At 33.3% G+C, this 18,151-nt stretch overlaps 1 long non-coding RNA gene across 2 annotated transcripts; it reads right to left on the bottom strand.

The window, feature by feature from the left end:
* Positions 1-10,776: 10,776 nt before the first annotated feature.
* Positions 10,777-12,242, bottom strand: LOC138136643 (uncharacterized). 2 transcript variants are annotated; one of them, XR_011161379.1, is made up of 4 exons: positions 12,109-12,242; positions 11,670-12,052; positions 10,961-11,612; positions 10,777-10,887 (listed from the first exon to the last, which is right to left on the bottom strand). It is a non-coding gene; the product is annotated as an uncharacterized lncRNA (long non-coding RNA). The 2 variants fall into 2 exon arrangements; XR_011161378.1 differs by having other exon boundaries at positions 11,670-12,242.
* Between the last annotated feature and the right edge of the window lie 5,909 nt (positions 12,243-18,151).

Raw genomic sequence — 18,151 nt, 5'->3', positions numbered from 1 at the left:
TTTTTGGTAAATTGACTCCACAAACCACCAGATAAAAAAACTCGTCCTCCGGACTCGTTTTTTTATCGGGTGGTTTGTGTCGTCAATTTACCAAGCAACCAAATTATCGTAAAAAAATTCAATTTTATCCGGACAAAAAAAGACCTCTCGTGTAATTACAGTCGATAATTTAACGAGTGTTTAAGTTTGTATTCCATTTAAAATTAAACTAAAACTATTACTCTAATTACACAAATTAATTTATGAAAAATATTATTCTTTTTCAATATGTACATATTTTAATATACATACTTCTGAAAAGTCGATTAAATCGGGCATTAAATTTTTAATAATTTATTAATTTACGATACACGTTGTGTCAGTGGACGTTTTCGTGCAATTTCGTCCGCCAGGATTTTGGGACAAAGTAATAAAAATCTTATCACCAAGCGATTCACTGACCAAATCAATTAAAAAAAATTACTTATTATCCCTTTGGATCCCCTTAGGAGTGGAATTTTTAAAAGTCACTTCTTAGAGGATGCTATCAGTCTCGCTTGTATCGAGTTTTTCACAAAAATAATTTTTAAAAAGAAAACACTGCAATAGAATGTTATCGATTTATTTTATGTAAGTTGCGTACAAGATAAAAATATTTACTTAACAGTGGATTTGTGTAAAATGTAAATTTTGTGTGAAAAATCTACCATCCTCACCGTTGAGTACTTGAAACATATTTCATGCTTGCGTTTTTATTTTAAATATTTATTACAAAATTTATTTAAAGGGAACCCTTTTAGATAAAGAGCATCAGACGAGGAGGTACAATTGTACCGGGTGTCCCATCACTTGTGTGCCGTAGGAAAATGACTTTAAAACTAAATTATATTTATATGAAGGTATTATGGATGCATAAATACTGTTCACCGCCACAAAAATTGGGTATTACTTTTTTGTTAAAATTAATTACCTAGGTACAGCAGGCAAAAAACTATCACTTTAAAAATTAAATTTTGTTCGATGCAGTTCAAATTTAGTATACGTTTTGAAAAAATAGTAGAGCAATAAAATCCGTGATTAGAATTTAATTAAAATGTTTTGATGTAAAGATATTTGGTTAAATTAATTTGGGCCTTTCTACTTTATGAAAATTTATTGCAGACGAAGATTTATGAGGGGTGCAGTGTGTTTGACGCCGTAACACAGGCAGGTACCGCTGGAACCCTCTTGAATGGTCTTCGTACTATAAATTGCGGACAAGAATAATACCCACAAACTTAACTTTGTCTTCCATAAATTTTTATAAAATAGAAGGACCCAAATTAAATTAACCAAATATCTTTACATCAAAACATTTTAATTAAATTCTAATTACTGATTTTATTTCTCTATAACTATTTCATAACGTATACTAAATTTGAACTGCATCGAACAAAATTTAATTTTTAAAGTGATAGTTTTTTGCTTGCTGTACCTAGGTTATTAATTTTAACTAAAAAGTAATACCCAATTTTTGTGGCGGTGAACAGTATTTATGCATCTATAATACCTTCATATAAATATAATTTAGTTTTAAAGTCATTTTCCTACGGGACACAAGTGATGGGACACCCGGTACATTACACTTAGTTAGTTTATACATATTATGTAGTTATAATATAGGTATAATAAGGATTACCGATAGTATTTGTTTGGAATTAGTTGTATTTCAGTTGATAAAGAACGAGAGCATAAGTTAATCCTGTACGAAATGTCTGCAAATATTATTTAGAATGAATTATTTAATGTCGTTTTCAACTTACGTTAAGTCCAAATTTGTAATCTAAAGTGACTCCAGCGAAGGAAAATCCTGTGGGTTTTAGAGTATTTGACAAAAAAATCAGCAGAATCTTTTTATTTTCTACATTCCACTCGTACCACGCACAAGACGATAGAGTATCAAAAATTCGAGTAGTCTGAAATATAAATGACTTAATATGCTGGAAGTGGCTATTTCTACTGACAACTCGCCTCATTCAGAAGCATTTGGCCTGCCACGCAGAAAATAATAACAATCAAGATGTTCAAAGAGATCGTTAAGATCGAGCGAACTTTCAAAATAGTGCTCATGTTTTCTTTACTCTAAAATGAATGATTAGGAATTTTAAATACAAAATTGCTCACTAAAGAAAGTTCGTTTGAACCACCCTTAAAAAAATAATTCTTCTGCAAACAAGATATAAACAAACACTTACGTTCAGGAAGAAAAACATCATTGAAATAGTACAGAGGGCACCCAGGATCACAAATACTGCCATCGCTAGACGAACAATTTCAAGAAGCTTCTTTATTATGCTGGAAAAACATCTTTAAAAGTGAAAGTATTAAATTTGGCTTTTACTTTTTGGTGCAAACGTGGTGGTCGATGCAAAAACGCAGTTTCTGAGAAATTCTGGTGTGCAAAATTGTTTGGTCACTGGAGTTTTCAAAGTTGTCAGAAATTTGCAAAATATGTTCGTTAATAAGAAACATCTGCACCTGCAAGCCTAATGTTCCGTAAAATAGAGCCCCGCTGAGCCGAATTGACGAGAACAGCACAAACGGGATAGTCGAATAAAAAATCCAATCGAAAATTATCCCCCAAGTTCCAAAATGATTCTCAACGATTATCGAAATAAGAATCCATTCTTTGTGATCACCGAATATAGGACACATGGCCACAGATAAAATTAGACAAATACCAAGAAAAACAAAATTGATTATCAAAAATGTTTTCGATTTGGCTACAATTTTTTGGCGTGCTTCGACACCGGCGCTATCTTCTGACCAATAGTCGTTTTCAAGCTTACTCGTTAACTCTGAAATTTTCGGTTCAAGAATAATGGCAAATACCATCGTTACTAAAGCCTAAACAAATGATTAGTGACGTTCAATTCTAAGGTATTTTAGTTACTTACATAAAATAGCAACATCATCGTGCAGCTGTATTTGGCAACCAAATCAACGGTAAAGTTATTGACTATGAAGTAAATCTGAATTAACAAGACAACCGTATGCAAAATCAAACAAAAGGCGTTGACGATCTTCGTATATTTGTTGTAAGAAAAATCGATGTACACTTTTTTTAAACTCACATATGTGTGATCGTTTAGCGAAAATTTGAAATGTACGTGTCTGTCGTTCGGAATAATCTTCTTGCGGGATTCCATTGCACCCTCACTAGTAATGGAACAATTCTGGCATTCTTTCTATTGCTGTAATTACACAGATTAATTTATGAACAACATTATGCTTTTTCGTTAGGGAGTAATCTCGAAGGGATCCCAACCTCGAAAGTTGAATTACATACCATTGATGTTAGCTGTGTATTTTGTGAAATAACCAAATAACAATTGAAATTTAAATCTTCCAAACAATATAACATTTGTTGCCAACCACAACAAAATTCCCCAAATTTGAAAATTGTGGTCGAGTGACCCCTCGCACCTAGAGAGGTAATTACCGCCGTTTAGCGATTTCACGTCACTAATACCGTTCATTACTAACGTTCATTCGTTAGGGGCGTTCTGTGATGTTACGTTAGGTAACATCGTGTTCTGCTAAGTTATCGTATCGCTTACGTCACCTCCTGCCCGTGGTCGGTGGTGCATTGCACCGGACTCTCCTTTGAGTCGCGGATCCGTTGGAGCTTATCCTCGAAAGCGTCGAGGGAGGCACCGTGTCCCGTGTCCGTGATGTCCGTGGACTGGTTCCGAGATGCGCCACTGACGTCAAGAACCGTCAGGACGTCAGCCATCAGTTACCGTCATTATCGTCACCTTCCGAAGGAATGCTAGCGCATCGCAGCACGCCGCAAAATCTGTAGGACACCTTCGAGGATTCGACCTCCAAGTCTCTCCAGATAAGTCGCCAGGTTTAGTTAAAGAATATCGTTCCGCTCGACGCGACATTTTACGAGGAGGACGCCTCGAATTTTCCGCTTCTCATAATTCGTATTTTTCTATGATTCAAATTTCTCGCAAATATATTTATAAACTAGGCAAAAATGAATAGGGAATTCCACAATTTTTCTTGGAAAGCAAAATAATTCCCCCAATCCTCACACGTATTCTTAAACACTAGATAAATTTAAAATGTTACAAGTACTTGAAACATTACATTTAATGTGTATATATTTATATTTCTACCACATTTCATTACAAATTTTAAACTGTATTTATAAAAAATTCAAAAATGGAAAAATTCCCTATTCATTTTTGCCTAGTTTATTTCACAATTTTAGATTTTCGCAGATTACAAATTTCATATTTTCTCATATTTCAAATTTTGGACAATTTAGAGTTTTCATTATTATACATATATCATTCATATTCATTGTTCAGATTCTCGGAGTCATTCCGATTCCAACTTATTCATTTTTAATTTTTTTTATATTGTTTGAACTATCAAGGATATTGCATTTTAATTAATGTATTAAACTAGTCCCAATTCATGTCTCAGAATTTCATGTTCATTTAGGAGTTATTGAACACACCGTGTTCATTATCATTTTTCAGTTCGGGAACACAATTTAATTTATAAACCTGTTTTAAGCTCGGAAACATATACATTTGAGTAAAATCAACGTCAATTTCGTGAACCAACGCACACCACCAGATTACGTAACTTTTGATTCATTCACTGTTTCAATACAACGAAAATAAACGAGATCATTTTATTTCAATCGAAATCAAATTTTTCATTTTTCCGACGCTAAAAACTAGAGCGCTTGTCCCGGCCGCTGGACAAGGTTACCATAGATAGCTCCCGAAAAAGTTGCCTGGCGCCCACTCACGAACCCACCCCTGTGCCCCGACAAAACCCTGAGAGTCCGGAGCAGTCCCTGTCCCATTTTGGGTCACAGGTCACAGGTTCATACACTGAGAAGTATCGTTTGAGGAAACCTTTCACCGTAGATTTTCCGTTCTCTAAATACCCAAGTGCTTCGCAATAGATCAAAACCATATCGGTTTTTTTCCAGATTGGTGAAAGCTATTTGTGGTATTAATTGAGGTCAATAATTTTGAATTGACTAACGACAAAAAGAATCTACGATGATTTTTTGACACATTTTTTCATAAAATTCAGCGACTCCAAAACTTTTTTTTGAAAAATGAGTATGAGTCAATTGTGGCTTATTTCTGAAATTTTCTTAGATGCAACCAAAAATACCAATACCACTTGACACTTGATACTGCGTTTAATTTAAATAATAAATTGAATGAAAATTGCGTTTTTGGCTACAAACTTCAAAATGACAATGTAGGAAATTTAATGAGGAAAATGACAACGTAAAAAGAAAACTAACGTAAAAATTGTATTTCATTTTGGAGTAAACACGCGTCAACCCTGTTTAAAAAGGACCTTTGAACGTGGTAATGTCTCCTGCGTTATGGCGATATAGTATATACTCACGAATTCTTTGAGTTCTTCAATCGTAAGTAGGTACAGTTGGTTGCAAAAAAAACGGGAAACGAAAATTTTCCTAATGTAAATTTGTTTTGGCCCATTTGTCAATTCACAATACCTATCAAATAATTTTTTTAAATGTCATTAAATTTTGACGTTAATTCTAACCTATTTTTCGTAAGAAGTTTTCACACTATGGAAAAATTGTGCCAATTTTATCTTGACAGTTCCCGTTTTTTTTGCAACCAACTGTACAAGTGTTTGGTAGACTCTTGCTTTTAATACGCCCCACAAGAAAAATCTAAAGGCGTTGGTAGAACCACATAGGTTGTCTTGTTCATGTATTCAGATCCAACTCTTCCAACAATAAGGACTAACTCATTTTGTAAAAAATTGAAATAAATAAAAAATAAAAATATGCCTGCGATTTCGGTACGTACGGTCGGTGGACAAATAAAACTGGGACACTTAAAATTTAATCTATGAAAATCAGACCATTGAATTGTCAATATATTTGTCGGTGTCTATATAATATGTCATACCAAAGTTAACCTATTTGTGAAAAAGCCGTAATTAAACGATGCGAAAGTGTAAATTTTGACTTATGTCATTGTCATTTTTGTCCCAGCTTTATTTGGCAATCGACTGTACCTCTGCAGATACAGATCCGCAGCGACCATGGCATTTTTACGACATAGGTACCCCATACATGAGAAACATGTCCACTTTCTTATCGTTTGAGTCATAATAGTTCATAACCAAGTTTTAGCAAAACTGTCAAGACAAAGTTGACAATTCTCCGAGCAATGGAATCGTGGATTACTGTTTTAATTTTTTTAAATCACAGATCTAGTGAATGCTGGAATTAGTATTTTTGGTTGCATCAAACACCAGTTCAGAAATAAGCCACAATTGACTCATACTGTATGTAATTGACAAATTTCTAGCTTGTTTATTTTTTCTGATGTGTTGATTTTGTTTCCTATATTTGTCTTTGTAATCTTTTTTACATTTTTTCTTTGGTAATTGTTTATAAAATCATAAAACCGAAACGGACTACAATATGCAATAATTTAAAACAAAAAAAATTGTTCGTCGCCAATCGATATCCGTCAAGCAACATAATATCCACAGGCCGGTAACGAAATTCGTGACAAATTCATCGACTATTCCTTATTTAATGGATTTTATTTATGTTAACGATAATTTAACGACTGTGTTCCAGTCCTATTTAATGCTTGGATATGTATTTATTAGTAATAAATAGACGAGAAGATAAATTATTGTACAGTCGATGGACAAATAAAACTGGGACAAAATGACAATTACATAAGTCAAAATTTACAAATTTGTATCCTTTAATTACGGCTTTATCATAAATAGGTTAACTATGCTATGACATATTATATACAGGGTGTTTCTGAAATAGGGATGTTAATTTTAACCAGTGAAAGAACTCGCCAATTTATGAAAATTTTCTCTATAACATTTTGTAAAATTCATAAAAGTGTTCCAAGATTTTTTGCCCCACAATTTTTACCAAACGAGTCGTTTTGTGTGATTAACTAGTTTCTATTTTTTGTAACCATGAGAATCTAAATGTTGATTATTTATTTTTTTCTATAACAATGGAACTTTTTAACAAAGCTCTGTTTCTATCACAACAGAAAATTTTCGCCCTTACCCATAGGCGGGTATACATTTTGATGGTTAATTTATTCCAAATTTTAAATCAATTTATAATCAATGTTATAGAGAAAAGTTCCATGATTTGGCGCGTTCTTCCACTGGTTAAAATTAACACACGTATTTCAGAAACACCCTGTAGACACTGACAAATATATTGACAATTCAATAATCTGATTTACATGGATTAAATTTTAAGTGTCCCAGTTTTATTTGTCCACCGACCGTACATTTAGACAGACAGTTAGTTTAGACAATATTATGAAGATAACGTAACATAATGAAGAAATGAAAAATAATTATCTAACTTGATTAGTTTGATGAGTTGCATAGTCTGGCTTTATTTATATTGCCAGAAGTAGTCTATTCAAAAATCAAAAAAACCCCAACGTCGCATTTTCCTTGATAATTACTATCGGCAACCCTGTCTATTGTAAAATTTGGTGAGAATTGTGTGGTTAAATATTTATTAACTTGTTTTTCTGGGCATGTTTAGGCAAAAATAATAAAAAAATAAATAAATAACTGAATCGTATTGAGCAGTCATAGAACAATTTGAACGAAATTCCAAGCAACTGAATTTTATTTTGAATCAAATGTCATAATTTATATTTACAAACATTGCAAGAAAAAATAACTACCTAGGGTTTTTTAAATTTTACCAGCCTAAAGCAACAGGTGGTGGTTTTTTGATTTTTGAATGGATTTTAGTTGTTGGGGATTAATTGTTTTCTAAGGGCCGGTTGCACCAACGTGAGTTAAATTTAACCATAGATTAAAATATACGAAAACATAACTAAAGTAACGAAACATTTTAACCTACAGTTAACGTTAACTGGCGTTGGTGCAACCGGCCCTAGCTGATAAAGAAGAGAGAGTATAAGTGAACCCCGTACGAAATATCTGTAAATGCTTATTATTTAGACTTAATTATTTAATTTCGTTTTCAACTTACGGAAAGTGGGAGTTTGTAGTTTAAAGTGACTCCAGCGAAGGAAAATCCTAAGGGCCGCCGCACATTACCGACTAAAATATTGGCCCATAGTTTAGTCCGATTGGGTAGTTTCCGCGCACACCAGGCAAACTAAACTGTTTGGTTGACTGTAGTTGCGCAGACAGTCGACTATTAATTAATTATTTAAACTTATACACAGTTGATAAAATCTACGCGATATTAATTAAATATGAGATTTGAGGTAGGATAAAGATATTCTTTAGTTCGACATATTTTATACTTAACTTTCAAAATCATAAATTGTATTGATAACATAATTACATAACATTTTTTATTTACAATGCAAAAATTTCCGATAATAATGCGGAATATGGAAAAATGCCCCGAATGCTTGGAGCGTTTCCACGTTGAATAGGGAAATCCTCTCGAAAAGGAATTTCTTTGATTTTGAATCGCCTGATTCCGCAATAAGTCGGTTTCCGATGACATTAATAAAATCGATGCCTTGTTTGCACCAAGGGCCTAAAGTTACAAAGGCTAAACCTTTAAATATGTAATTTGACGAAACAATTGAACTATATTTACATAAATTAAAAATCAAAATTTTTGCACTGTGCATTTTACTATACCATAAAGCTGGTTCAATTTCTTGCATTAATGTCTCTAATAAGTAATAACGAGTCATTAATAAGGATAATGTGAAAGCGGAGAAGACAGCAATAAAAAAGGGATTGCAAAAGGGGTTTAAAAATGTGTCGGGGTAATAAAGGAGAAATTAAAAAATACAAAAAATCAAACTTTATGAGGGGCCCTAATAGAATTTGAAAGTTCATTCGAATTCATGATTTTTTTCACTTTTCGTAATAAACAAAAATAACGAATGATTAACTGTTATTGTCATTGCGTTTCGACTGCATCTTTACCTTAGGTTGACCGCATAAAAATTACAAAAATAAATAATTATCGTTGGGATACAACCGCATTTATTACCTCGCTTTGCTTGCGTTGTAAAGGAATCTAGTTTAATTTTTAATTATACAGGTGTCCCACCTACGACTTTCGAGCCTAATATCTCGGTTAAAATGCAAATATGTATATTGTTAGACGATGAAGATTCAATTAGTATCTAATAATAAAATTACCTCAAGTTAAAAAATGTAATTTTAACATGTTTCCTTTATTGAAAATTAAACGCAATTATTATTAGATTGTTAAATATTAAAAAATAGGTGTCTACACAAACAATTAACTAAATCACTCGTCTGATCCAACGAAAAAATTAGCTTTTTGAAGGTATTCGAGCAGTTACCTTTTGAAATAATTGATGAAACATTGCCAAGCAACATTTTGTACATCCCTTGAAATTTGTAAAAAGTGGGCGCACTGTACAGGCTGTCCCAGAACTGGCGTACATCCCGTTAACCACGTGCTCCGCTCTTTCTGCTGAGAAAGATTCCACTAGAATTTTTTTGTTTAATCTTATAGTTTTTAAACTACAGCAATTACAAGTTAGCCAATCACAACAGAAAGATTACAGATAAATCTACCGTGAGCTGTTGTTTCCTAGGAAACGCATGGATTGAATTTATATTTGTTTACGATGATTGGTTAAGTTACAATCGTTGTAACTTAAGAACAAAAGGATTTATACAATTTTTCTTGCAGAATCCATTTCAGAATAAATATTTACAGCCCTGTATTACAAAAGCAAAATTGTTTAAATTTTTTGAAAATATGTACCTACTTTAAAAGTAGACCACAATGACATAAATTTCAATATTGTTGTAAAAGAAACCGATGTTTATTAAATATAAGATATACCGGGGGTCCAATGGATTTTGGTACATGGGCACTCTCCGTGTAATAGTAAAAATCCTCGGATATTGGCTCCCCTAATTATTTTGTTCGATACCTCCCTAGAGAGTAGGTCTGTATCCATGGTTACCAGTGGGTGAAGGTTTCACTTTCGCTCATTCTCTTTCGCTCACGCACTTTCGCTCCCGAACTTTCGCTCACGCATAATTGAAATTCGATTTGATGAAAAAGAATTTTGTTCGTCACTAATCGATATCGGTCAGGCAACATAATATTCACAGGCCGGTAACGAAATTCGTACCAAATCCATTGACTATTCCTTATTTGAAGGATTTTATTCATACTAACAATAATTTAACGACTGTGTTTGAGTATTTATTTTAAATATTTATTACAACATTTATTTTAAGCAAACTCTTTTAAATGAAGTGCATCAGACGAAGCGGACAATTATTGTACATTACACTTAGACAGTTAGTTTAGACAATATTATGAAGATAACGTAACATCATGAAGAAATGAAAAATATCTAACTTGATTAGTTTGATGAGTTGCATAGTCTGGTCTTATTTATATTGCCAGAAGTATTTGTTGGGGATTAATTGTTTTCTAACTGATAAAGAACGAGAGCATAAGTGAATCCCGTACGAAATATCTGTAAATACTTATTACTTACACTTAATTATTTAATTTCGTTTTCAACTTACGGAAAGTGGGAGTTTGTAGTTTAAAGTGACTCCAGCGAAGGAAAATCCTAAGGGTTTTAGACTATTTGACAAAAAAATTAAAAGAATCTTTTTATTTTCTGCATTCCATTCGTACCATGAACAAGATGATAGAGTATCAAAAATTTTAGTAGTCTGAAATATTAATGGATGAATATGCTGTAAGTGGTTTCTTCTGTTAAAACTTGCCTCATTTAGAAGCATTTGTCCTGCCACACAGAAGATGGAAACAATAAGCATGTCCAAAGTGATCATTAGAACCGAACGAACTTTCAAAATGGTGCTCATGTTTCCTTTATTCTAAAACGAATGATTCGAAATTTGAAATACACTTAGAAAATTCTTCTGAAACTTGACATTACAAAACACTTACGTCAAGAAAGAAAAACATCATCGAAGTAGTACACAGAGCAGCAAGGATTGTAAATATTGCCATCGGTAGACGCACAATTCGAAGAAGCATTTTTATTAACCTGCAAAAACGTTGTTAAAACCGAAGAAATTAAACATTGCTTTCACCTTTTGATGCAAACGTGATGGTCGATACAAAAACGCAATTTCTGAGATATTGTACAGTGAAAATATGCTTCACCACTTGCATCCTCACAAATATTAGAAATTTGCAAAATATGTTCGTTAATGAGAAACATCTGCACGTGGAACATTAATATTGCGTAGAACAGAGCCCCACCGAACCGAATTGACGAGAAAAGCATAAACGGGATGATCGAAAAATAAATCCAATCATGAATTATCCCCCAAGTTCCAAAATGTTTCTCAAAAATCATCGAAACAAGCACCCATTCTTTGTGATTACCAAATATTGGTAACATCGTTACAGACACAATTAGCCAAGTACTAAGGAAAACAAAATTCATTTTCAAAAATATCTTCGATTTTGTAACAATCTTTTGTCGTGTTTCGACACCGGCGCTGTCTTCTGACCAAAATCTGTTTTCAACCATACTCATCAGTTCAAAAAGTTTAGGTTCAACAATTATGGCAAATACCATCGTTACTTGGGCCTAAACAAATGATTCGTGAATTTTTACATTCAATTCTATGGTATTTTAGTTACTTACATAAAATGACAGCATCATCGTGCAGCTGTATTTGGCAACCAAATCGACGGTAAAGTTATTGACCATGAAGTGAATCTGAATTAACAAGACAACCGTGAGCAAAATCAAACAAAAAGCGTTGACGATTTTCGTATATTTGTTGTAAGGAAAATCGATGTACACTTTCTTTAAAGTCACATATGTGTGATCGTTTAGCGAAAATTTGAAATGTACGTGTCTGTCGTTCGGAATAATCTTCGTGCGGGACTCCATTGCAACTTGCAGCCTCACTAGTAATGGAACAATTCTGGCCTTCTTTTTTGTTTCATAATTAGTGGATTTTGTTGATGTTAATGATAATTTAACGACTTCGTATTCTGTTTAGAGTTAAACTAAAACTGTTGCTGTAATTACACAGATTAATTTATGAACAACATTATGCTTTTTCGTTGGGGAGTACCTGCTGAACCGACCGTCCACCCAGCCTACAGCACCGACCGTTCATAATCATAATGGCATAACGTGGAAACATGGTCCATAACCTCGAAGGGATCCCAACCTCGAAAGTTGAATTACATACTATTGATGTTAGCTGTGTATACTCAATTTCATATAAATCTGCATCTAAGCAAGCCATGAAAATCTGATTTTCTGTTGGTAGTAAAGCTAAAGCTAGTGACTTTCACTTTTAAAGTTGCTTGCTCTGCGCGAACCCGATTTGACTAATTTTTCAGTTTTTGTCCATTTTAACATTGCTGATTTCAAAAGCAATGTTACGTCTTTTTACTGATTAAATTAAAGTAATTCTTATTTGTTTTTGTCTTTGTATTTTTACCAAGTAAAGATTTATTGGACATGACCACATGACCTTCATAAATGTGACTTTTGTAATGTAACTAAATTTAAGGTGCTTTTACGAATGCACAGCTCACTTGATGAACATTTATATGAAATTAATTATATTTTGTGAAATAACAACTGAAATTTGAATCTTCCAAACAAAACAACATTTGTTGCCAACCACGACAAAATTCCCCAAATTTGAAAATTGTTAATTTTCACTTATAATATCCCTAGTGCATTGATTATTTTCGGAAATTTTTTCGAATGCATTTCTAAAACGTATTAATTAGCCCGAGTGGAACACGAGGGAATAATTTATAAAAAGTACTGAAATACATGTAATTAGATCTAACGTTAACATTAACGTTTTAACATCGACGTAACGTTAACGCCACTGTGAAAGGGCTGTAACTCATTTTGTAAAAAATTGAAATAAATAAAAAATAAAAATATGCCTGCGATTTCGATAGGTAAATCCCGTACTCTGATAGATTGCATGTTTTTTGACAGAAAACAGACACAGAAAAAAGTGTGGCGGGAATTAATCTGCAAGGCTGCAACGGTTTTCTATAGTAAATTCAAAAAACTCCTGGACTGTCAAAATTAAATTTTAAATAAAATGCTTGTTTTGACTGTACTTGGGTATAAAAAATTTTCGCTATAGTGTACCCACGTCAAAATGTACGGTTGCGGTCAATAAAATGTGAGCAGCACATTTTCCTACTGTAAATATGGTTTAGATTGTTGCTCAAGTACGGGTAGTCACCTGGAAAACTGTCATGTTGATGTAAACGTCAACGAAAAAAAAAGCCACATTTATCTCTTGCAGAAAAAGTAAGGGTTGTTACATTGCTCGAAGAAGGTTGGTCAGAAAGGAGGGTAGCAGTCAGGTTCAACATAGCCAGGAGCACTGTGCACAATAAGAAAATGAGGAATGAACGCCAATCGTTTGAAAGGCAAGTCGGTAGTGGCAGGCCTAGAGTCTCTACAGAGATTGACGACGTTAATTTGATTCAAGTTCTACGAGAAAACCCGTTCAATTCTGTTACCGAGGCACACAATGAAACAAATTTCCCAGGTTCTCTTCGAACAGCAAGGCGTCGTGTCAAGGAAGGATCGGAACTGCGAAATCATCCTGCAGTCAAAAAACCTTTTTTGACTCAACAAAAGAACACAGAGTAGAATAGTGGGATTCGCGTTGGAATATTCCCTAGAACCATTAGATTTTTGGCAGAATGTTGTTTTCACAAACGAGAAGATTTTTCAATCGTGATATAACGGTCGTGTTAGAGTTGATAGACCACCAAATTCTCGTTTTGATGAAAGTTATACTCAAAAAGTAGTAGTAAACGGTCGCTTTTCTGTAAATGTCTGGGGCTGGATTAGTGCCCAAGAACCTGGAGTTTTAACGCATATAATAGGCAGAAATAATGCAGAGGTCTATCTTCATACCCTGGAGAATATCATGCTGTCATCAGTGAATGCGGTCTTTCCCCAAAATCATTTTATTTATCAGCACAATTGTCCTATTCATACAGCTAGAATTATCTCATATTGGATGGAGCAGGAAGGAATACGAGTTCTTCGCGCAGTCCGGACTTGAACCCCATCGAAAATATTTTGGGTTTGATGATAAGGAAACGTCGAAGAGTTATAGGGAAAAAATTCAAGAAGTGTGAAACGAATTAACTCCAAACTAAACTGAGGTTTTAGTAGCATCAATGCCGAGAAGATTGAATAATGTAAAAGACAAAAATGGGGCTGCTATAAAATATTAGTTTTTATATACAGTATGTCCCCGGATTGAGTTTACAAGAGGGGAAAATTTTTTATTTTTGATTTTAGGTAAAAACTTCAGAGGAATAACATTTTTTGCTTCATCTGAAACCCCCATTTCTGTTATTAAAAAGTCTTTTTCAACACAGAGGAAGACTTAACATTAAAATCAAAGAAAATGCAGAAAAAATATTTTCCTTTCTTTTTGAAAAAATCAAATGATAATTGAATATAAAACTATTCTATTAACTATGCGCCGTTTTCTGTACATAATTCAACCCTGTATCGAAGTTTAAGCTTCTGAACACCCATGCCTGGTACATAACTGTTGGGAAATGTTTCATTAAATTTTGTAATTATGTGACAAAAGCCGGTCCAACTTTGGATTAAATAAATTCTTTGTTCTAAAGACAACATTTTGAAACAGTAATAAGATATTTGTCAGAAAACCAGGCCAATTGTGATAAAATTTATAACATAAAAATTAATTCTAAGTCCAAATTTTAACAAAAAATGTTAATTTAAGAATACAGTGTATCAATACTGAGATTTTAATAACGGAAATAGGGGTTTCAGATGAAGCAAAAAATGTTATTCCTCTGAAGTTTTTACGTAAAATCAAAAATAAAATTTTTTTTCCTCTTGTAAACTCAATCCGGGCACATACTGTATATTTTTTTTTGTTGCATTCTCTTACAATGTTCTTATCTTTCTACCATAAACATGTTATTTATTAAGTTCACGGAAGGTGTGAATTAACACGTGGTATTTGTGTATGCGTAGGTACCGTCTCTAGGGTAATGTGACTTGAGGTGAAAGCCTGATTTACCAAATTTCATGAAAAAGTCATAGAATGTCAAATCAGTGCTCAGATTTTATTGACCGCAACCGTAGTTACAAAATATAATTTAGATTATGCTTTCCTTTTTAACCATTGAACTAAAAATATTTTGAACACTTGAAACAAAATGCAGCAACTAAAAGAACCGGAGAAATTTAATCAAGTTTATAAAAAACACAAAGAAAAACAGGTAAAAACTAAACAATAACCAAAATTGAAAATCGCTTCCCATACCTGTCTTGAGTCAGATTCCGCTAAGGATATATTGGGTGAAACATCTCTAATATCCATATATGTACTATTGCGGGCAAAAAAAGTGGGACATCAACGTCATTGTCATGACTTTTAATGTGAAATAACCCTTACCCGATTCTAACCTTACTTTGACTTGATTGACGTCATTAAGTACCTATTGTAGGAATGTAGGTTGTAGGGAACAATTGTAAGTAAGCACGTAGTGAATATTTATTTAGTGCAAAGTTCCAATCAAAATCTACCTTTATCAAAAGAAGAGGGCATTTGTAAAAGAGAAAATAGGAGTATAAAATAAATTTTTAAACTGTCAGCTGGAATAGTGTCCAAAAAAATGACAATAAAGCTTGAACTACATCGAATTTTTCAAAACTGACAGAAATTTGATGTCCCACTTTTTTTGCCCGCAATAGTATGTAGTTAACCAATCAGCTTAATTCTTAGGTTTTCATTTTCACAATGCAAGATGCTGTTTCTCCACAGTTGGATTAAAATCAGAAACGTTTTTTTGTTGAAGGTATGGCTTTATAATATAATAATTTGGAGGGTTAAGAAGAAGATTTGTATGACCCTCTTCTCTCGCGCCACCACAGTTCGTTTTGAATGTTCCATTTTGACCTTTTTACAAAATATAGTTAAATAATTTTGCAATTTATTTGACAATGTCAATTTAAACAAATGATTAGTTTGAAAAATCAAAAAAATCATAGATACCGACCGGGCAATATGAAAATAACTAGTGATTTAACCAACCTAACAACTCCAATTTTCATTTTGACAGTCCAGATGTTTTTTGAATAGACTTTACTTAACGTGAAACAATTGAGATGGAGAGTTTGGAATTTTTCACTGCGTTATGTTTTAGATCTAGAATTTAAAAACGTGCAATCTATCAGCGTACAGAGTATACCTCTGTAGGTACAGATCCGCAGCGACCATGGGATTTTTATCAAAAACCACCAACGTCGCATTTTCCTCAATAATTACTATCGGCAACGCTGTCTAGTGTAAAATTTGGTGAGACTTGTAATTTTGAGGTTAAATGTTTATTAAGTGTCTTGTTTTTCTGGGCATGTTTAAGTAAAAATAAGAATCAATAAATAAATTAAACGCGCTGCTAATAAAACAATATGAACGAAATAAAAGCAATTGAATTTTATTTTGAATCAAATAAATGTCTTAATTTATAGTTACCAACATAGCATGAAAAAATATCTACCTAAATTAATTAAATTGGGGAGACAAATTTGCTATTCTGTAACTTCAGAATAACGTAGACCGATAAAATGGTAAAATATAACGTAGGTACGACAAGTTGATTGTGAACGAGCCTTAGCGCTTGCGCACTGAGAATTAAACTCATATTTGACAGTGTTAGGATTGACTCATAGACAAATGAACACACTCAACGAAGTGTGTTCATTTGTCTATGGATTGAATATAAGTGAAAAGTGAGGTTAACGTAATGTAAACAAGAGTGATTGGTGAAAAGACAGCAATAATTGTGGAAGGCAAGTACTTGAGTATTTGGATTTATTGTGTAATTTTTGTTTCCGATGTTGACTATCTGATGTGGTGCTAGTGCGCATCTTTGATATCCATGAGCAGACGCCTGACATTGCGGTGAACATTAATGTGTTGGGTGTTGATACGCATAACAGAAGAGAAGAAAGAAGTAGAAAACGTAAGCATCCCCAAACTAATGTAATAAATATCGCAGAAAAACATGAAGGGTGCCGAGTCCAATATAAAGCTGGCCAATGAGGTGTTGACTCGTGCTGCCAAACGCCAAAAAAAGAAGCATGTCAGTGCTACATTATAAATTTTAGTCATAATTTTCATAAGGATTGTTTTAAGTATATAATGAAATAAACATTTAAATAATGCATATCTATTTTTAATTGGGAATTTTTAATTGGAAAAATTGGGAAGTGCTGCATGAAACCAATCTTGTTGATTTAAAAAAGGAAAAGTTTATAATTATTGTAAAAACTCACAGAACATAACCCAAAAATGAAGATACACTGGGCAAAAAAACGGTCTGTTAATTTAAGGGTCGGAAATCGTCGACCCATAAAAATAACGTACTATTGCGGCCAAAAAATTTCGTCCGTCACTTTCAAGGCCCTGACATGAAGTGTAAACTACCCTTAAGCACCAATAACCTCGTTTTGTTGTCATTTTGACAATCTGTCATTCAGTCCATCAGTTCAAATTTTGTGAATACAAAGGACAAGTTCCACTCTTACACAATTACCACACGACCGCTAGTCGTTCTAGTGGCACTAGAGGCAGACTTGCGGCTATTTTTGGATTAAAGTACCAAACAGAGAACCGTGGAAATTACACGAGTATGCCGTAGTTTTTAAAAAATCAAACGAAAAACATTAAGGCAAAGACAAGGAAATGAAACATTTATTTTTGTTTAAGTACTTAGCTAAATCAAAAGATAAAATGAATGAAGTTTAAAATCAATACTTGGTCATTGCTCCATTGGCGTCAATAACTCGTCTTACACGACGCGAGATGGAGAGGCATAAATCTCTGTGATAATTCCTATGTAATGATTGCCATGCATTAGTAATCGCAGTCAAAAGTTCTGCCCTATTCCGAATCACTTGTCGTTGTTGCAAATTACGAACCAAAAATCTGGACTGCGACTTGGCCAATCAAGAACGTTTATGCTACCATTCTGCTACCCTATGTGCTGAATGCATTGAACAATTGTCTTGTTGAAATATGAAGTTAAAATTCGGAAAAATTCTTGAAACTAAAGGCATCATCACGTCTT

Source organism: Tenebrio molitor, chromosome 8 (assembly GCF_963966145.1).
Source record: "Tenebrio molitor chromosome 8, icTenMoli1.1, whole genome shotgun sequence".
In the NCBI taxonomy this organism is placed as follows: Eukaryota; Metazoa; Arthropoda; class Insecta; order Coleoptera; family Tenebrionidae; genus Tenebrio; species Tenebrio molitor.
Note: the sequence above shows the minus strand (reverse complement) of the source record. Positions and strands in the feature narration are given on the sequence as shown.